Source organism: Peromyscus californicus, unplaced genomic scaffold (genome assembly GCF_007827085.1).
Source record: "Peromyscus californicus insignis strain IS unplaced genomic scaffold, ASM782708v3 Scaffold_9__1_contigs__length_137607984, whole genome shotgun sequence".
NCBI classification, from domain to species: Eukaryota; Metazoa; Chordata; class Mammalia; order Rodentia; family Cricetidae; genus Peromyscus; species Peromyscus californicus.
The window spans coordinates 67,020,889-67,042,593 of record NW_026294617.1 but is presented as its reverse complement, the minus strand read 5'-3'; the positions used below and the strand labels follow the sequence as shown (position 1 = coordinate 67,042,593).

The following is a 21,705-nucleotide window of genomic DNA, read 5'->3' as shown; positions in this document are numbered from 1 at the left end:
GAGGGGGCGGTGTCCCGAGCCGACGCCGCTTCCGCTCCGAAGGTGCCGGTGCCCCTCCGTGGCTCGGAGGCTGTGTGCCCGAAACCACGCGTGGAAGGAGCGCGCTTCCGCACCGACGGGAGCCCAGAAGCTTCTGAAGCTCGTGCGGCATTGGCCTTTCCTCCCTGCGCAGCCCAGGGGGTAGGATCGTTTCCTCGCTTGTCTCCCATTTTAGTCCTCCTGGTCGGCCTCATCCAAGTATTGTAAAGTGCACGTCTTTGCCATTCAAACACCACCCCCCCTCCCGTCCCCTTTGCCTTTTGTTCCTGATTAAGCAATTACAAATTTGTCCGAAACAAACTTTGTTCAAGAGTTAGTGATAAGAGATCAGAAATCAGTTTCCGTCATTCCAAATGGTTCCCAGCCCAAGTTTCTCTTCAGAGAGAGGCAGAGTTGGGATCGGTAAAGGTTAAGTGTGTGAAAATAAAAAAAAAAGTGGTGAAAAGTGGGGGAGGCGAAGGTGACAGGAGGAATTGAAGACCAGTTTTTATGGAACGCATATCAACTGCACGCAGCTTTTCCTTCCTGTGAACGACACAGAACATGAAAATATTATCATCAGCTGTTAAAAGGTTGGCTTCTAGTTTTGGACATGCCTGTTAGCACCTCCCCAGGCTGGCCAATGAATTTGTAATTATCCTGTGCTGTGCTGGGATTATAGAAATGTACCACCACATCTGGCTTCTTGTTTGTTTGTTTGTTTGTAGGCAGGGCCTTACTGTGTAACCTCTGGCCGCCTTGGAACGCACTATGTAGACCAGGCTGGCCTCAAACTCACAGAGATCCGCCTGCCTCTGCCTCCCAATTGCTGGGATTAAAGGTGTGTGCCACTACAAGAGGCTAACAATGGGTTGGTTCTTGAGTCATTGATAAGCTCATTAAGTATGGCCTAAGGTTGCCTTACTTGTTTAAAAAAGAAGGAATAATAGTGTTGCTGAGGTCAGGCTTTCCCCACACCTTCTAGTTAGAAAGTCTTACTATGAAAGTAAACACAGTGAACAAGATTTAAATGCCGTTAAGAGGACTACCAATATGAGCACTTTGAGGGTAGAAATGTTTCTGTACAGTCTAGAAACCGTCTTCTCTGTTAGGTTGAACAGATCAAAATGCTAGGGTTTAGCTAAATCAGTGATTCTAAAACTGTGGCTTGTGACCCCTGTGACAAACCTCTATCTCCAGAAATATTTACATTTCGATTCATAACAGTAGCAAAATTACAGTTATAAAGTAGCAACGAAAATAATCTTATGGTTGGGGTCACCACAGTTTGAGGAACTGTATTAAAGGGTTGCAGCCTCAGGAAGGTTGAGAACCACTGAGCTAAATGAACCTGTTTCAGGTCTCTTGCCTTCAGCTCTTGGCTTTGTCCCCTTGCTTGAGCACTCACTGTCAGCGCCTCATCAGAACACGACATTTACGGAGTATTCTTTTGGACTCCTGTAGCTGTTTAGCTGTATCCTGTTGTGTAGGGGATATATATATATATAGGATAGGTATTTCATTGCCATGTTTGACGCGTTAACACAATGTGGATGACTTAGGACAGAGAACAGTACAGTGTAAACACAGCATATGGATACATGGTGACCAAATGATCTCAAGACTGATAAGACTCCTCAGATTTTCATATCATTCATGCAGTTCTTAGTCATTGTTAATTCAGAAACCAGGGTGATCAGAATGAGTGGTTTCTCCAGAAACTCTTGAGGTTGCCAGCCTTTACCTTGTGGTTTAGATGGGCACACTTAGAGCCAGCACTAAAGAAGAACCAGTAGCCGGAGTTATGGGGACTCTTTCTGTAGATATTTTTACTCGCTTCTCTAGACTAATGATTTTCTGTGGCTATTTCTCTTTCTCTAACTAATTGGGAGTCACAGAGGATGAGTTAACATGATTTACAGAGATGAACAGGTCTCAGTCCTTGGCATGAGTCTGAATTGATATCTTGAGAAATGTTTATATCACGGCAGATCTCAACAGAGTTCTTATTCTGAGAATCTAGTTAACCACCTGCCTGAAGTTCAACAGGTGAATTTAGCTTCAATAAAGCAAACTGGACTGGACGGGTCTGGGTAAGGCATTTGTGCTCTGGAGACCTTAACTGTGGTGTCGGAATCTGGGAGGGGTCGGGTGGGGAAGATTGGGACTGCTAGGGACTTCCTGCCCAGTTACCTATGTACTGAATTCAGCGCTCATGGCAGCCTTCAGCATCTGTTGCATACAGGCTTTTACAAGTTGAAGATTCTCTTGAAACGAGGAGAGCATGTACCTTCTACAGCATGGGCGTGGAAACCCGTAGAGATAGCCTGGTAGTCCAGCTATCTTGTAATCACTCCTGAATTTCCAGTTGCTCAGAGCAACTTCACCCTGCCTGCCTCCCCCTCCCAACCCCTGTTTGTAATTGTCCCACATCCAGGACGAGGTTCCATCCTAAGCCATGTACTCTGAAAATTCCATTCTTATCAAGATACAGCTCCTCTCTGATCCCTAAAAAGAAAAAGAAAAAAAAAAAAAAAGAGTTGGGTAGAGTGGCACATGCCTGTAATTCCAGCACTTGGGAGGCAGAGGAGGATCAGGAGGAGTTTAAGGCGAGCATCCATATAGGGAGTTTGAGGGCAGCCTGGGTTACATGAGACCTTGTCTTCAAAAACAACAAAAACAAAAACAAACAAAACAACCCCCCCCCAAAAAAAAACACAAGAGGAAATTCCCCTAAATCTATTTTTCTTCTAACAACCCCTCCTGGATTGTCTCCCTTCCCTACCTCCAGCTTCATTACTTAATTGTTCCCGTTCTCATTTATGCCCTTATAGGTTTCCACACCCTGAACCTACCTGGACCGTGTATGATAAAATCCCTGCCTGTCTGCTCCCGCAATAGGTGACTGTTTATACTCCATCGACTGTGTCATGGATATATCTGTTCTTCCTAGAGTGCTTTCTTAGGTTGCAGGCCCCCACAGAGGCTCTGTTCCTTCACTGGAGTGCGTAATGATGCCCATTCTTCTCTGTTGTCGTAGGCGGAGGTGCTGGTGAGCGTGGCTTCACCCACTTCTTGGCCACCTCTAGAAGGCAGAAAGCCTCGTTCCTCCAAAATGTCTCCTCACTGGACTGGATTTCAGAGACCCAGGTTGCAGTCCCTGTTCTGTGTCTGCTAACTGTTCTCTGACTAGACGTTACTAGCTTCCCTCGAGTGTCCACCTCCTCCTAGCCAAGAGGGAACTCTGCTGCTGTTCTTGGTGAGGACAGAGTAATAGCATTTCTAAACTCTGGATCATGATTACTTTTGCTGCCATCCCTGATAACACACTATTTTTGGTATCAAGAGCTCAAACTTGACAGCAGTTACTACATAATTTTTACAAATTTTGAATAGATTCAGTGTTTTAAACCTGTTTCAAAATCTAATGATTTAAAAAAAAAAATTTTCCCCCCAGAATTTAGGCTCTTGGGTTTCTTAGAACTTAAGCATGATTTTCTGAGGCCTAGCCTCAGGTGGTACATGTCAATCACTCTCTTTCAGTTTCTCCATGAAGTGATCACGGTAGGATTTTCTGGGGTAGGGGACTGGGATGCACTCAGCTGGTCGAGTGCTTGCCTAGTATACCTAGTATACATAGAACTCCAGGTTGGATTCCCAGCACCATACAAACCAGTGTGCCAGCTTACACTTATAATCCCAGCACTTGGGAGTAGAAGTAGGAGATCAAGAATTCAAAATCTTCTTCCTCTATGTACTGAATCTGAGGCCAGTCCAGAGTACATGAGACTCTGAGCAAATAAATAAATTCCAGGAAGGAAAAAAAAAAAACAAACTAAAACATTATTGACATTGATTAAATCAAAGACAGAAAGGCTGATATGAAATTGGTGTGTTTGTACCTATAATACCTTGGTTTACTCCTCGGTAAAGTGAAGATAAATTATAAAATAAACTTGGACTAGATATTATTTGCATTTTAGCACACTGGCTAGGGTAGCTTGTAAGGTCTTGTTTGGTTTGTTTTTCCCATCAACCTAAGGTCATTGTAAGGATAGAGGAATTAATGTCGGTAACATGATTGGGGATCCCCAGATGAAAGGTTACGTGGGTCCAAAGCAGAAGTAACTTTGCTCCAAGTTACAGCTAAATTAGAAGGAGCAGAGGGCTTGGCTGTTTATTCGCAATGACTTGGGGACTCAAGGACTCTCCGGGATTCCACATCCATCATAGTCCACACATACCCCTGCCTCTCATTTCCCCTTTTGATGTCTTAGTTCCCGTTCAGGTCAGTAGAGCGGAGAGGGTAGTGAGAGATCATGAAGAGCAGGATAGCAGAACAGGATCTGCAGGAGGAAATGGCCACTCAGGCTATTTTGGCTTTGTTTTATTCCTGGCAGCCCTGGAGAAAGATTCCCCTGCCCAAACGTTTGATTGCCAGTCTATACGTTTCCAAGGCTCATTTCTTCCAGTAAGCCCATGGAAATTAATGGGAAAGGAGGGCGAGCTTCTGGTTGGAACGCATTTAGATTGTGTTCTCTAAGGCCTGGCATTTGTTTCCCACTCTTACAATACCCCAAACCTTGACCTGCTCACTACATGAACATTTTTATTTAGTTTATATTTATTCACTGTTCATAGCTGGCTCTCATTCTCTTCTTTTTATTACTATCAGTGTCACTTGCCATCTGGAGAGGGCAGAAACTGTGTTTATCTCTTTCTCCTGTGTAACAGCCTATAAAATGATAGCCGCTGCAGGAGACACACGGGGTCATAGTCTAGTAAACACCAGCAGTGCTCATTTTGAGCCGGCCACAAGTGAGGCCTCCCATGAAGTTAATTAAAGGCTGTTGCTTTAATGCTTTAGGAGAGCTTTGCTATAAGAATTGCCCATGAGCTGGGCAGTGGTGGCTCACTCCTTTAATCCCAGCACTCAGGAGGCAGAGGCAGGTGGATCTCTGAGTTCGAGGCCAGCCTGGTCTACAGAGTGAGTTCCAGGACAGCCAGAGCTACACAGAGAAACCCTGCCTTGAACAACAACAAGAGCAACAAAACAAAAAATTGCCCGTGTATGTCCCAGGATCTTGAAGATGAGTGGGCACCAGAAATCATCTTTCTACCCTTACATCCAGAGCCACCAGCTTCTCCTTGAACCCACACAATGATGTGATGTTCACCACTTAACTCACAACCCAGTCAATGGTTTTTCATTGTAAAGTATATCATACCTACAAAAGAGAGCATGAAAATGTATGGCGGACCATGGGGAAGCCATAGTACAATAAAAGATTTCAGCTCCTACCACAGGGCCAAGAATAGAAATTACTGTGTCCTAGAAGTCTTCTGCCCAAGTCTTGGCCTCTGCTCAAGTTCACCAAAGTCTAATGTTTTGATCACCATAAACATCGTAGAAAGTCTTATCTCCTATGGAGCTGACACATGTTCCTTGGACATTTCTAATCATGACATTTAGTTCTGGGCTCTGGTACTACATGGTTAAATGTAATGTTTCTTTCATTTGATACACCTCAGCTATTTGAAGACAGCTATTACATTGGAGTTGCCAAAAGAAACATCTTTAGTTCCTTTCCCTTTCTAATGTGGCCTTCATAACAATACACAGTCCTCCATAGACCCTGCCTGACTAGCTAGGCACAGAGTGAAACTGTTCCCTTTTTTTATTTGGACATTTAAAAAACAATAACAAACAGATGGCCTTGGATAAGACCAACTGTTTCAGTGTCTCCAAACTTTGCCCTGAGTTGCTAGCCAGTATTGCCTTGGCTTTCTCAGAGGGAGTGCTAACTCAAGGCTCTTCTGTTAAGTAGACAGAGTATGTAGTAGTTGCATGAATTTCTACCCACTAATTTTGTTGTATTTTTCATTCCAGCTTGTCCACATCATCTTGATTTATTGGAATGTATTTCTTTGTAGTTTATTAATATACTTGGGGTAACATGGAAACAACATCTACAGAATCCATTCAGCTACTAATGTTAAACTTTTCTGAATGCACTCAAATATTTTCTAAATGGCTCAAAAGTCACTGTATGATCTTGTGGTGTCTCATCAGTCACTGTGCCTTTGATCTGTGGCATGCCAATTAGCAGCAGTCCAGGTAATGGGATTCCAGATAGCTGTGTGCTTAAGTGTATGAAGCTTGCCAGAGAGGCGAAGCCATGATAGACAGGAGAGGACAAGCACTGTGTGGTGGTGCACACCTGCAATCCCAGCATTTAGCAGCAGGAGGAAGAAGGGTTAGGAATTCAAGGTCACTCTTGACAACTTAGAGAGTTTGGAAACTAGCCAGGGCTGCATAAGACCCTGTCTCAAGAAAGAGAAAGATAGAGAGAGACAGAGACAGACAGGGAGAGGGAGAGACAGAGACAGATGTGGGGGGCGGGGAGAGACAAAACAAAAAAAGCAGAAAACATCAAAGGAAAGCTAGTGATTATGTTGGCAGCAGGCAGAGGGGAGCAAGTTCATGCACAACAATGGGACATCATAAGGAACTGGGAATCTATCATGCTTTGGCAACAACCCCAAAGGCAGAATTTCTAGATACATACATTGCCAGGATATTTTTCTCTCAACAATAGTTTATTATAATAAGTTTGGCTAATGTGCTTAGAATGTGTTAAGACCTAGTTTATTGGTACAATAAAAAAAAAACATCATTATAGTAACAGGTTATTTTTTCTTTTCTTTTTTTTCCCCCAGCAAAATTCTGGGCTACCAATGCTTTAAAGAAAGAAGAAAGAGTCACAACGTGTTAGGAAAGCACCCTAGCATGCAATCCTTCTCCTGGCTGTTAGGAAAGCCCTTGGGGCCCAGGGAACAGGCACAGCCAGAGCACGAATACACACAAGTGCCATCTTGTCCAGCTCCTCTACGATACAGTTGTTGGTTGCAGACCAAGCTGTCTCCTGCCCCTGCATGCTACCATACTGGTCTAGAACAGCGCTAGTTTCTCTTCAGTTACTCACAGAAAATATTTTGCCCCGAGACAGCCTCTGAAGCCCTTACACACTAATTGAACCTGAATGTTTTAATTGAACCTCATTATTTGAACTGTGCGAGGGAGGAAGAGTCCTTTGGGTCTGAAACAGGGTGAGAGGAGACTCAGCTCTCAGTTGCAAAGCGTGTCTCCTGGTGCCAAAATACACTGCCCTGGGAACCTGGTTACTTGTAGTGACTGAGTTTCTGCCTCTCTGGCTCCTCGTTTATCTGCATGGTTTGATGCAAAGAGAGAAGCATGACTTTTCTGGAAATCACGAGTCTCTCTAACATGGGGGGCAGGTGATCAGAATTTGGGGAATCACCATCCAATCAGTCACTTACCCCCACAGTTAATGCTGTTCATTCGTGAGGTGCTTTCATCCTCTGCTCTGTAGAATACCAAAGATTAAATATGTGGGTTTTGTGGAGCAAAGGCGAGGTGTGCTGATAGAGCCCAGCAGTTCTCTGAGTATTTGTGACATCCTGTCACTCCACTGAGCCAAACTCAAATGCCACATCAAGTAGCTTTACTTCTCGTTGACTTGCTCTGAGCATGAATGATAGCCTTAAGCCTATTGGCCACAGTCCTCTTGACTATTCTTTTTTTTTGAGCTGAGGATCGAACCAGGGCCTTGTGCTTGCTAGGCAAGCGCTCTACCACTGAGCTAAATCCCCAACCACTCATCTGGACCATTCTTTATGACAAATAGAAACATACTTTATGGCACCCACCTTTGTGAGCACGGGCCAGATAGATGCCAGTTCTAGAAGATAGTGCTTTCTAGAAACTGTAACTTCTTAGCTCATATTACTTAACATATTTTAATTATTCATTTATCCATTTTTATTCATTCAACAAAAATTCGTGAAGCAACACAGATTTGGGGGCGACAGAGCTCACAGAACTTGGTGGTAATAGCAGTTTCATCAGTAATGCACCCTACAATTATTTAAAGGTCTGATCCACAGACTATGCAAGCCAAACATATGAACAAGATTTAATGCTGTGATCAAATATAATGCAAACAGGTTCATCTAGTTCATTAAATTCTATTTGTTTATTCCTTTAGCAGGAGGTGGTTGAGCACTCCCTTTGAACCAGGCGCTGTGCTGGCCATGAGGGGCCCTCTCGGCCGAAGCACTGGACTCCGCTTCAGAGAGCTAGCAGGAGAGGTGCACATGTCCTGTTGAGCAGACTGCTTTGCTGGTGTGGGGCATAGTCTGGCAAGATCAATTGGTAGCTTGCTCTGTGACCCTTCCCACTGTTCTTTCAGGATCCAGAGCACACCCTTCCCCATTCCCCAGTGTGGGGAAGCTTTCCTAGGAAAGGGACAGGTTATTAGGTCTTGTCCCGCCAGTCCACTGGAAGGTTCTAGGGAAGACCTTTCACCTGAAAAGACATCTCAGAGAAGGTGGCTCGTATAGAATCTTTGTTGTGGCTGAATCCTGTGGCCCCCAAGTTCATATACTTAAGTCTCAACTTGCAGCACCTCAGAATGTGACTAAATTTGGAAGTAGGATGTTCAAGAGGCAATTAGGTTAAGTGAGGCCATTAGGGTAGGACCCGGTCAATGTAACTGGATTCTTACAAGAAGAGGGCAGACACACACACACACACACACACACACACACACACACACACACACACAGAGAGAGAGAGAGAGAGAGAGAGAGAGAGAGAGAGAGAGAGAGAGAGAGAGAGAGAGAAACAATTGTCTATAAGATGAGGAGGGAAGCCTCAGAAGAAACCAGCCCTGTCAGCACCCTGGTTCTGGACTTCTCGCCTTCGGGCTGAGATACATTCTTACTGCTGGAGCTACCTGGTCAGTGGTACTTTGTTGTGCCAGCCTTATGAGCTAATATACTTTCTTGATGTTGTCATGTGAGCTTGGAGGTCCTACAGACATCTTGTAGAGGGCCAGGAAAATGTTAGAGATGCTAACCTAGAGCTGTGACATCACCATGGCAACCCTGGATCCATCTACCTCCAGACTTCTTTCGAGGAGACAACAACCCCGTTTTCAGCTGCTCTCCTCCTGGACTTATAACACGAATGTCCGAGTTGATGCAGGGCAAGCAGAGAGGCATGGCAATATTATGAGGACACCAAGAAAGTGTGCCCAAATGAAAAATGTGCTCAAGTCTTTAGAGATGTACTGAAATCAAGGGCTAGATAAAGAGTGTTTTAGCCAGTGGCCACTAGACACATGGGGGAAGCTTACAAGCCTTGGTATTGTAGAAGCCCCTGTATAGAGCAGGGAATGGCGAGGTGGGGCCAACGAGGGTGTCGGGAGTTGGGTAGTGGACTGAGGTTTACATCATCGTGTCTCTACCATAGCTGTGGGGGAGCTGGGCTTTTTCTCCTGCCGGATTGCTCACAATGATGTGAGTGGAGGATACATTTAAGGGGTCAGAACGGGAGGCAGAGACCCAGTTAAGAACGGGGTGTGAGTGCAGAAGTAGAGTCAGGGCAGTAGACTAGAGACGGAAGTGCTCAGGAGGCCCCCAGCTGCATCCACACATCAGTGCCGCGCTAGTGCTGTGGCAATTAAGGGTAAGAAGCAAATGATGGGAATTTATAAAATACCTGATACCGGAAAGCTGAACTTTATTTCAAATGCCAAACTTGATCTTCTATTTTTAGTGTAAAAAAAGTATTAACTACTTCCCTATCTTTTTTTTTTTTTAACAGTTTGCTAGACAGAGACTAATCTTTTCCTGATGACTCATGATCACCATTATGAAAGGGGGAGATAGCATGGAGAAAGCGTCAAGTCATGGTATAGGGAACATCATGAGAAACTTTGCTGGACATCATAAGAGCAGGGTCACTCCTGGCTCCAGGCTCACTCATCTGTGTGGTCATGGCAAAGCCATGAAGCCTCTGAGTGTTTGTTTTCGCGTGGTTGCCTACTTCCCACCCTTGTGTAGAGATATGATGATGTAATGTGTGTGTGGGCTTGATAAAGCACCAGTCATTGTACGGTGAGGCATTTTAATGCTTTCCCATAGCAGAGGGACAGTGTCTGTCTGTCCTTCATGGCTACGCTACTTGCATTTCTCTCCAGGAAACTTTCACCTGTCCTACTTTGCTCTTGAGGCCCTTGACTAGACCACAGGTCAAACCTCTGAAGTACTCTGCTCAGTACAGTCCAGCCGGGCCCCAGCAGCGCCCTGAGGACCTGGCTTTGATTCAATCTTTGTCAGCTATTTTTGGTTTTCAAAGGTCCCTTTCACTTCCGGATTTGCTGCTGCATTCCACAGAACTGAAATTGTCAGAGCCTAACTTCCAGTTAAGTGGGGTGTGGTAAGTATGCTTTCACACTGTCAGAAGAACCGGGCAGTTCTCACTCCTGTTTAGGTCTTTTTATCTCTGTGTAAGCAGTGTTCAGTCATGGTATACGCCGATTTGCCCTCACCACTGAGCTAACCTGCATCCCATGATGCATAGTAACATATATGAACAAAACCCCTTGACTGTAACTTTTTCTTTGGTGATGTTGGGGACTAGCCCTGGGCCTACATGCATGCTAAAGAAGTGCTTTACTGCTGATCCATATCTCTTCCTGCCTTAGTCGTACGGGTGGCTGGATTACAGCCTGGCACTGTAACTTTCGTAACAAAGATTTCTGACATTCTTTCCTTTAAGGATTTAGGGTTACTGGTTTCCTTTTCCCCCTTTCTGCTCTCTGAGGGGTTCTTGACCGCATTCTGAAGGTTTCTAGCCTCCCCTCTCCCTGCTGATGCCTGTAAGGTCCAGGCATAGACTATGGGTAGCTCAGTTATATGGTGGTAATTACATGAGATGTCTAGTATAGGGTTTAAAGCCTTTTGAGTGACCTCTGGAGCTTGGGTGTGTTTCGTTCGCCTGCAGATCTCAGTTTCCACACCTAGAAAACAGTTAGTCCAGCCCCTGCTGCAGAGGAAGTGCCCAGAAAGTGGACAGTGAGCACACTGTTGGAGGAGGCGGTCCTGACAGGCAGGACAGTGAAAGGACAGTGGTAGAGGGGTCTGGCAGAGGGTCAGGTGCTGTAGAGAGTGTTCTAGACCACAGGCTAGACTTAGAAATAGTGGGAGTCATACCTGAGATCCAGCCAGGCTGAGCTAGGTTTGGAATAGACAGAGATGTCTGGGGTGGGGTGGGATGCTTGGTTCCTTCTTTTAGACAAGTACAAAGCTTCAATCTTCGCCTCAGGAGGCTCTCCCTGGCTTTCTTTATCCCAGGGATGCCCCTTCCTTTTTTGCTTACCCATCTTTTCTTCTAAGACTACTACACATGACGGATTCAAGATAGGTCTCCTTTGATAGGAGGAATCTACTCTCTGCATTTTGGCTGGCCTATGACAGACTGACATCAGAAGTCAGCTGTGCAGGTCTGGGCCTGGCCTTTGGGATAACTTGCAGCTTCCACCCTGAGCTGATAGTTAAGAAGCACAGAATCCCTATTAGAGGAAACACATTGGAAAACCTCCAGACCGCCACATGGAAAGGGAGGGTTACCCAGCTGATTCCAGTCTTTCATCTCTGGAAAATGTAGGTATATTAAAGTCATTTTCAGTTGTCCATCCCACTTGAGCCACAAGCTGGACATCCCTGGAAACTTTAGCCAATGCCATATGAGGCAGAAGAATTACTTAGATGTTGTGGAATACAATATTTGTTTAAGAAAGGCTGTGTTACATTTGTTTATGCTGTATTTGTTTAACGATGTAAAGATGTATTGCATTTGTTTTACCTTGACTACATAAGGCACCTGATTGGTCTAATAAAAAGCTGAATGGCCAATTGCTAGGCAGGAGAAGGATAGGAGGGCTGGCAGGCAGAGAGAATAAGTAGGAGGAGGAATCTAGGCTGGAGAGAAGAGAGGAGGGAGAACAGAGGGAGACAGCCAGGCGGCCAGACACAGAGGGAGCAGGAAAGTGGGACATACAGAGTGAAAGAAAGGTAAAGAGTCCTGAGGCAAAACATAGATGAAGAGAAACAGGTTAAATTAAGTTACAAGAGCTAATGCTAAGCATTCATAATTAATAAAAGTTTCTGTGTCATGATTTGGGGCTGGCAGTCTGAGAAAGCCTGCTACACTTAGCTGAGCCCTATCCAAATGCCAGACTTACAAAATAATGATGTAATCATCTGTTACTGTTTCTAGTCTCCTAAATCTAGGGTTGCCCTATTATAACACAGTGGGTAACAGAGCAAAATACAGAAAAAAGTAAAGTTTCTCACAATAGTTTATGTGGGTGCAGGAAGCTTCAGGAACAAGGAGAGCTTCCTCTGATCCCTATCAAAATATTCTTAGATAGTTACTGGAGTAGGGATATAGTTACTCACATTGCTACTGATTAAAGGCCCAAAGCTCAACAGACTTGAGACAGGCATTTCATTCTTGTTATGAGTAAATGCTGCTACTCAGATTATTTCGCAGTTATCATGGCACTACTGGGGAGAAGAGACCCTCTGCTCTTCTTCCGATGAATATGGATGGACTTGGATAGGATTTGAGGTGGAAGAACTGGACGGCAGAAGAGGCTCCAGAATGTGTCACTTTGCACAGGTCTAACCCAGCTTCCCTTCAGTGGTAAGCAGACAGATGAAAGCTATCTTGATGGGAGGCGAAGCTGATCAAAACACACTGTGTACGTGTATGCCGTTATAAAAACAATAACACATTTGGGCTGGGAGAGGTGGCTTGGTGATTAAAAGCACATGCAGTTCTTGCAGAGGGTCTCAGTTGAGTTCCCAGCACCCATGTTGGGCAGATCACAACTGCCTGTAACTCTAGCTCCAGGGGATCTGACATCTCTGGTCTCCAAAGGCATCTGTACTCATGTGTACAACCCCTCTTCTCAAACATATAACTTAAAAATACTAAACAAAACAAAACATTGTAGACATGAATGAAATTGTAATAAAAACAAATTTGTAGCCGGGCGGTGGTGGCGCACGCCTTTAATCCCAGCACTCGGGAGGCAGAGCCAGGCGGATCTCTGTGAGTTCGAGGCCAGCCTGGTCTCCAAAGCGAGTTCCAGGAAAGGCGCAAAGCTACACAGAGAAACCCTGTCTCGAAAAAGAAAAAAAAAAAACAACAACAACAACAACAAAAAAAAAATTTGTAATGAAAACGAGCCATATTGTATACACATATACAATTGTAAAACAAAAGATAATTTGGAGGGATTGCTGTATGATGGCCTGCAGTGTTTCAACACCATATCCAACACTGAGGTCAGGGAAAATCAGAGAAACTGAGTCACATAGCAGTTCCTTTCAAGGGCTACTTCTCAGCTGTGGGGCTTGCAGTTGAGACACTGGCTGTGAATGAGTGATCGCCTCTACCTACTTTCTGGAGGACAGAGCACATGTAAGTTAGAGCCTTCCGTAGTTCCTTGGAAGCCTGGTTTCCAGCAATTCAGCCTTTGAATCTGACTAGTCACCTTCTAGCACATTCTCTGAGGAGAGGAGAGGCATGCTGTTCTGCTTGCTGTCTTTGGCAAAGGTGGACACTGAGCACAGAGAAGGGGCTGACAGATAGTTCACAGCTCAGAAGAAGGTTTTTCTGATGTGGTGGGGAGACTTCCAAAGAGGTCAGGCATCTGGCCTTCAGCACTTACACGCATAGGGGTGGTGTGGCTGCTTCCTCTAAGTGGGTGGGGAAAGTCAGCAAGCTGTGACTAAGCAAGGTCCTGAGCAATTGCAATGTGATGCTGCGTCATAAAAAAGGAGCCGAGGAAAAGGTGCCCCTGGTCAAGGAAGGCCTCTGGGAGGAGGTGACTGGCATGGGGGAGAGGTGGACGGAGAACAGACATTGGGGTTTCAGAAGTAGAGGCAGGTGATGAGCAAAGATAAGACAGGATAAGAGAGTTGCCTATGATGAAGCCCAGGGTCTTACTGAGCAGGCAGAAGAGGCAGGGAAGCCGGGGCAATTATGGAGGAAGCTTGCTCTCTCAGCACCCTTCCCTTTCCCTTTCCTGAGTTTCTGGAATACCTCCATCCCGCAGCCCTGGGTTACCCTGTGGTTTCAAGGCAGCGTTTCCAGCATTTCCTAGTCCTATCTACCTCTGCATCTGCCCTGTGCAGAGTGACCTCAGCACTAATCATACAGCACTCCTGAGAGCCAAGGCACAACACAGCACTTCACGTGCATTTCACCTGGAAATACTGAGGAAACACAAGTAAAAATGGTGGGCCTCCTGTTCAAACGAAACAAACCAGACCAAACCAAACCAAACCAAACCAAACCAAACCAAACCAAACCAAACCAAACCAAACCAACTAAAGCTTTCAAGACATCCCATGTAGCCTCGGAGGGTAGGCCTAGTGCTTGGGCTACTTCCGGGACAGCCAGGGTCAGAAACAAGGGCTTCTGTGCTGTTGGCAGCCCCGGTGTACGTGCTCCCTGTGGCATCATTTAACTTTCCTCCCTGCCAGGTAATCTGCCAGCCGCTCAGTTAGGGAAGGTGGGGAGGAGAACAGAGCCGCCCTCGGGTTGATTGCTCCTCTGAGGGCATCCCTCCCAGGATCCCTGTGCAGGCTGACTCCAGATGGGGCTGGAGCTGCTATGTTGGAATGAGCACAGGCATAGACAGGAGGTGTGAACAGGTGGAGTCACTTGGGGCTTCTTGGCTCTCCAAGAGAAGTGCTGTTTACTTCTCTGTTCACCTCCAGAGCACTTACTGTGGGCACTCTACTATCTGAAGGGGACGTGGGCAGAATAGGTAAAAGGGATCTCAAGATTCTTGCCCTTAAGAAAATTTTGCATTCTGTTGAGGGATAAATAATTTTTTTAAAAAAGGAAGGAAAAGCGAAATATATATGATTATATTGTCAAATATTATTAAGCCTCAAAATAGATGTGGTTGGTGTTATTTGGCTATATTTTGTCAGGAGAAAGAACCCAGGGGTGAACTGAATGGGTCAACATGCTGGGGCTCACTAGGCAGTGTGTTGGGTGTACTTTGGCGGAGCATTGAGTAGTGGCTAGGAATTGGAAAGGGAGGTATGTAGAGTGGCCAGGAGTCTCAACAAACCAGGAGGGAAACATGAGGAGACTGTGAACCTGGAAGGTGACCTGACTGATTGAGTATGGGTGGGTGATCACAGACATGAGAACTCTGATGTTAGATACACTCAAGTTTGGGGTTGGCTCCACAGGAGACAATCTGTAGGATGCTGGGCGTTACCTAAGCCTTCAGAGCCTCATTTCCCCTCATAATTTTGGTAGTTTTCAGAATTGTTTAAAGGCTTAGATAGAAGAAAAGCAAAATCAACATAGATGAGCCAGTTATAGGATGTTGAGTTCTAGTCTAGTATGGGCTACATGAGACCCTGAAACCTTGTTTCAAAAACAAAATAGGGGCTGGAAATATGACTCATCAGTTAAGAGCACTGTCTATCCTTTCTGAGGACCCAGGTTCGATTCCCAGCACCCAGATGGCCACTTACAACCATTTGTAGCTCCAGTCCCAGGGGTTCCAATAGCCTCTTCCGGCCTCTGTGGGCACGAAGCATGTGTGTGTGTGTGCACAGACATACATACAGGCAAACACCCATACATACAAAATAAAACAAAGAGCTAGATTTAGCTACTATTTCAATTACTTTGAAGATGGAGTTGAATGGGTGATGAAGCACAGTCTTGTCTTCAATCCTTCAAGCTGGGCCAATTTGGACAATTTATTTACCCTCCCATGCCTCAGTTTCTTCTTCTGAAAATAGAGCTGCCGATGTCATCTCCCTTGTCGGGGGGATTTGCTAGGATTACATGGCACAGTCCACTTGAGGCTCTTAGGGCAGAGCTTGGTACATAGTGAGAGCTGCTAGAGCCAGCGGTGATAGCCAAGCCTCCCTAACCTTGCAGGACAGGGACTTGGGCAAGATGGCTCAGCCAGAGCCAGAGAGCCAGGAAGGACAGACAGAAGCAGTGCAGACGGCGCTGCTCAGCCCCGAGTTGGAGCTGCTGCACCCATTGCTGGAGCTCTTTGTTCTTCCAGCAGGATGCTGGCCTGCCTGTGCTGTGGTAACGCCCTCTGAGGGCAAGGCTGGTATCTCCCTCATCTCTCCAGAACCGGCACCTGACCAGCTGACCCCTGGGAGGTGTGGGGAGGACTGACTAGTGGTAAGGCTATGGGAGTCAGAGGATGGGGGAATGGGTTCAGTGGGGGAGCTAGACTAGGATTCCAGACTGTGGAAGGAAGTTCCTCAATCCCTTACCCATGAGCTGGCTTATGACCTAAGGTCCAGGTCCTTGTCCTGGACTTGCTTGTAATGGGAGAGGCCTGAGACACCCAGGAAAGCACAGTGCATAGAACACTTGCCCTCCTGGTGAATGCCAGGCGGTGATAGGAAGGTTGGCTGTGGCGGTGAGGGTGAGGAGGTGGGGAGGGGTCAGGCCAGGAGGGATTCTTGGAAGGCATGGCCAGGAGGTGCAGTAACTACAGAGCGGGGGTGTGTGGGGGGCGGGGGCGGGCAGGGCACAAAGCTGATGTCCTTTGTTGGGCTTACAGTCCTTTGATGCACCTCAGGAGCATGGGAGAAAGCCTATCAGAGCTGCTGTGAGGGCCCAGAACACGATCTGTAGGAAGAGGAAAAAGAGTCGTCCTTCTCATGCCCAGGGCCATTCCACAGCCCAACTCCCCTGCTGTGGGGCCTCAATGTCTGCCACATGGAAGACACTCACCCCCCCCTTCCTACTGCAGTGTGGAGAAGGGACCTGCTCCTGGTAGGAGGATCAAGGGAGCTGCCTGCCTGCTGGTCCCTCATCTCAGCCAGTCTGGATATCTTCCTCCACAGGCATCACGTTCTCTTCAGGGTCACATCGGCCTCCCTTGGGTCTCCAAGTCATCTTCCTCCTCCACTGGCCCAGAGCAGCTCTCCTGGTGTCCCCTGAGGTGGCCCACAGTGATCAAATCCAGATAAGAGTGTCAGGAGGCCAGCTTTCTTCATCTTGGGCTTCCTTTCCCCTTGGTTCCTACAGTGCCCAGAACCCATTTCTCCTGGTGCCCCTCCCCAGGAACCAGGCTGCCCCAACCCTCCCTGCCTTCAGGACCTGGGCTCTGGGTGGGGAGGCACAGCCCAGCTGGGATTTCCCCAGCCCGCAGTAGCAGGAAGTCTGAGTTGGAGAGGGAAAGCCTGGCTCTTGTCCAGTTACTAAGAAAGACTAAAGTTCAGGGGAGAGGCCTGCTTCCCTGGTCAGCTGGGGACACACACTGACCTCTGCTCATCTGGATTTGGGGACCTCCTGTCTGAGACTGGAGGGCAAGGCCAAGTTAAGGGGAAGGCAGTAGAGGGAGATGGGGCTGGAGAGCAGCAGGAGGCACCGGTCCCTTCCTGACTCCCCAGGCCTTGCTTTTTCTGTCTCTGTTCCCTGTCCATGCCCTGCTGTAGGCCGGTGACTTCCTGGGTTGACTTCCTGGGGAGGGGGTAGGGGTGGGACTTTCTTGGGCTGGACCCCTGTGTCAGGTGAGATCCTGGGGCTGATAAGGAGACAGGAGCATCTCCCCCTCCGTGCTTACAGAAATCCCAGTTGTCCTAGAGAAACTAGGTTCGTGGGCACAGTCCACAATTATCAGGAAGGAGGGCATCTTGAAACTGGTCTTTGCTGGTGTCTCGTCTCCCCTTCGTTGGTGAGGCTGCATTTGAAGAAATGGCCCTAGTAATAGGGGGCAGAGGAAGAGCTGCTTCTTCCAGGAAAGGCCTCATTGTCAACACTGCCTCTTACTTGCTCTCTCAGCCTTCTCTGTTCTTACCCAGACTCCCTTGGTGCTCGGCCTCCAAATGAGCCCCTGGGGACCTTCAGCAGTAAGCACACCAGGGGAAGAGCCAGAGCCAGGTACAGCCCTTGGGGGAGATGGGGCAGAAAACACTGGTGACGGTGCACATTCCCTGTCCCATCAGCAGTCATGCCACCTACACCCTCTTAGGTCTCCTACTCTAAATCTCCTCTCAGAGGCTTCAAGGGGAGGGTGTGAGGGAGACGGGGGGGGGGGGGTGTCAGTAGTTGTCAGATTCTAGGGAAAACAAATGACAGAAGGTGTTGATTGGTGTGCTTTAAAAGGAAAGCAAACAGCTGGGTGGTGGTGGCAGTGCACGCCTTTAATCCCAGCACTTGGGCAGCAGAGGCAGGGGGATCTCCATGAGTATGAGGCCAGTCTGGTCTACGGAGCTAGTTCTGGGACAGCCAGGGCTACATAAAAGCAACCCTGTCCAAAAAAGAACAAAATAAATAAATAAATAAATGAATGAATGAATGAATGAATGAATGAATGAATGAATAAATAAATAAATAAATAAGTAAGTAAGTAAGTAAATAAATAAGTAAATAAAATAAAAGAAAAAGGAAGCATATCTTTGAGCCACTACCGCCCCCTGGTGGAATATTCTGCATGCCGGGTTCCTAGCCCTGTGACAGGGAAGTGAGTGGGCTACCCTTCCCAGAGTGCTTCCAGCTGGTGGAGGAAGGCCGAGATACCGAGTGATATGTGTAGGTAACTTACAGACAGAAGATGTGCCTAGAGAGTGCTCTAGCTTACTAGCAATCATTGAAGTGATTCAGTCGTGCCAGATGCTGTTGTCTCTGTCACGTAGGGAGGGCTCTAAAAGGGCTCTTAAGTACCTCAGTAGACACCTGGGGATATACCTAGGAATAGTTCTAAGGAAGAAGATTAAAATCTTGGAAACATACCCTGCTTCTCCACAGTCTGTTTTAAAGGCCTTCCGGATTGTGAACAATAACACAGGGCACGAAACTAAAGGTGCAGCTTAGCTTCATGAACGCAGATAGTTAACCCACCAGGCACACAGTCAGGACACAGACCACTGCCACAGCCAGGGCTATGCATCCCTTGTAAACCTCACCCCAACAACCACTTTTCCTAGAGTTTGATCCCTTCAGAACGCAGCCATAAACGGACAGCTTAGCTGGGTCTGAGGATGGGGTCTACACATGGGCACTTGGTTCTGTGCCCCTGCTCCCTTCACTCAGGAGCTCAGGAGTCGGCCCCACTGTAACAGGCCGGCGGAAATGGCGATAGTCGACACTGATCCTTGTGTCTGTCAGTCTGACTGTCCTGTCGGACGACTGAAATGGGGGGGGGGGCTCCAAAGAAACGGAGTTTAACGCTGGCAGAAAGAAAAGCCTCCAGTCGTTGGGAGAACTTGTCTCTCAGAAAGAGATTTCACACCGTCCTAACAGACTTGTCGGCCATCTTACAGGATGGGTCAATGATGGACAAGCACACCTTGACCAGAACTGCACTTCTGTTCCTCTCCTTGGCCCTCTATTTAAATTTTCATTCTATTTCAGGACCCTGAGGACAGACTTGAGAGGGTTCCCTGGATCTCTTTGTCCCTCTTCCCAGTGTGACCACAATAAATAAATCTCCCCTTTCTGCTCTTTTAGTTGACTTACTGAGGAGGGGTGGCTGGACCTGTCCTGGGCACGAGCTGTGACCCTCAATTTCGATAACACCATCTGTCTTATCCTGTTGCTGTACATTGGGCAGGCAGGGGGCTAGCTAGTGACTGTGGTCACATGAGTTGTTTGTCCAGTGGATCATGGGCACTAACGCAGGGCTCCTCCCTCCCTCTGTCTCCTGGACACCGGACAGATCCCTCAGGATCCTCCCGGTTCCATGATGCTGCATCCCTATGATCTGTCACCTCTCTTTCTGCTCCCAAGAGTCCTTGTCACCAGCCTGCAGCCCTCATTCCTGTCCCTGGGACAGCAAAGACAGAGCGCAGTCTTAGTGTATTTGTTATTCCCTCTCCTGTCCACACACTTTGCCTGTGAGGTCTACCTAGGACTTCTTCCTGAACAAGAACAAGGCAGCCACGCTGACCCCACTCCGTCACCCCTCATTTCGTCCTGAGGCCTCAGTGCATGGTATTGGTGCCTCCTCTTCTTCCTCTTATTTCGTTCTCCAGCCTCCCTGTGGACATCATGGGGTTTGAAGAAATAGTCCAATCTTTCATAATTCTACACTCTGTTTTTTAAATTAAATTTATTCTTTGGCAGTTTCATACATGTATATAATTTTGCAATCTGATTATTCTCATCCCCCCACCCTAACTTATGTTCCTTCCTGTTGTGGAATATTATTAAAGATGTGTTACATTCTTTTATGCTGTGGAATATTCATTTAATGATGCAAAGATGTGTTGCATTCTTTTATGTTGCATTTGTTTAACTCTGTGAAGCTGTGTTACTTTGCCTGTCTAAAACACCTGACTAGTCTAATAAAGAGCTGAACAGCCAATAGCTCAGCAGGAGAGGGATAGGCAGGGCTGCCAGGCGGAGAGAATAAAATCTAGGCTTGAGAGAAGAACAGGAGAAGAGGGAGGAGCAAGAATAGGAGAAGGAGGATGCCGGAGCCAGCCAGCCAGCCAGCCAAACAGCCACCGAGCAAGAGGGGAGAAAGACATAGAGAATAAAGAAAGGTAAAAAGCCCAGAGGCAAGACATAGAAGAAGAGAAATGGGTTAATTTATGTTAAGTTAGAAAAGCTGGCTAGAAACAAGTCAGGCTAAGGCCAGACATGCTGTGAGATGTTCTGTATGACAAATGTGTTGCTGATTAGTCATTAAATAAAACACTGATTGGCCATTGGCTAGACAGGAAGTGTAGGCGGGACAAGGAGGAGAATAGAGCTGGGAAGTGGAAGGCTGAGTCAGAGAGACACTGCCAGCCTCCACGATGACAAACAGCATGTGAAGATGCCGGTAAGCCACAGCCATGTGGCAAGGTATAGATTAATAGAAATGGATTAATTTAAGCTCTAAGAACAGTTAGCAAGAAGCCTGCCACGGCCGTACAGTTTGTAAGCAATATAAGTCTCTGTGTTTACTTGATCGGGTCTGAATGGCTATGGGACTGGCGGGTGAGAGATTTGTCCTGACTGTGGGCCAGGCAGGAGAACTCTAGCTACACAGACATTCATAAGTAAGAGTAAATCTCAGTGTATTTATTTGGGAGCTGGGTGGTGAGCTCCCAAAGACTAAAGAGTCAAAAACAAAAACAAAGACAAAAACAACCAAGTACACCTTCAACCCCACCAACTTCCCCTTCCTGCCAGCAATTTCCTTTCCCACTTCCACGTCTTTTTGTTTTGTTTTGTGACCCCCTGAGTTTAGTGAGGGCTGCCCCCATGAACACGGATGGAGCTAATTACTGCAGCATGGCCACCACAAACTACAGTGACTCTCTTTCCCCACAGCAGCCTTCAACAGCCAGTGGTTCCCCGGGGGAGGGGCAAGGTTCCATGAGTCCCTCCCCATGATTACTGGGTGTTGCACAGACCCAGGGCAGGCAGTATCAGCTGCTGCAAGTTTGTGATGGCAACAGCGGTATCAGGTCCAGCAGATAGTGTTCCATAGACCTCCCCCATCCTGGCTCTTACATTCTGCACCCTCCTTTGTTGTGTTCCCTGGGCATCGGACAGGATGATGTTGATGTCCCACTCAGGGATGAGCACTCAATAATCACTAATTCTCAGCACCTCAAGAAGCCATGAGTTTTTGCGTTAACTGCTGTTCCTTGCTAAAAGCGGCTATCCAATCAAGGCTGAGAGAAGCTTAGGTCTATGGGTATACACATAAATAGGACGCTGTTTGACCATATGTCTATTTAGCAAAACAAAAGTAGGTTCGTTCGAAGGCCCAAGACCTCTGTAGCCGTGGGTCTTTGACCAGGCAC

The 21,705-nt window shown here is 46.9% G+C and overlaps 1 long non-coding RNA gene across 1 annotated transcript; it reads left to right on the top strand.

Moving 5' to 3' along the window:
* The first annotated feature begins 65 nt into the window (after positions 1–65).
* LOC128105652 (uncharacterized) lies at positions 66–7,868 on the top strand. The gene is made up of 2 exons (XR_008216435.1): positions 66–180; positions 3,059–7,868. It is a non-coding gene; the product is annotated as an uncharacterized LOC128105652 (long non-coding RNA).
* Positions 7,869–21,705: the final 13,837 nt, after the last annotated feature.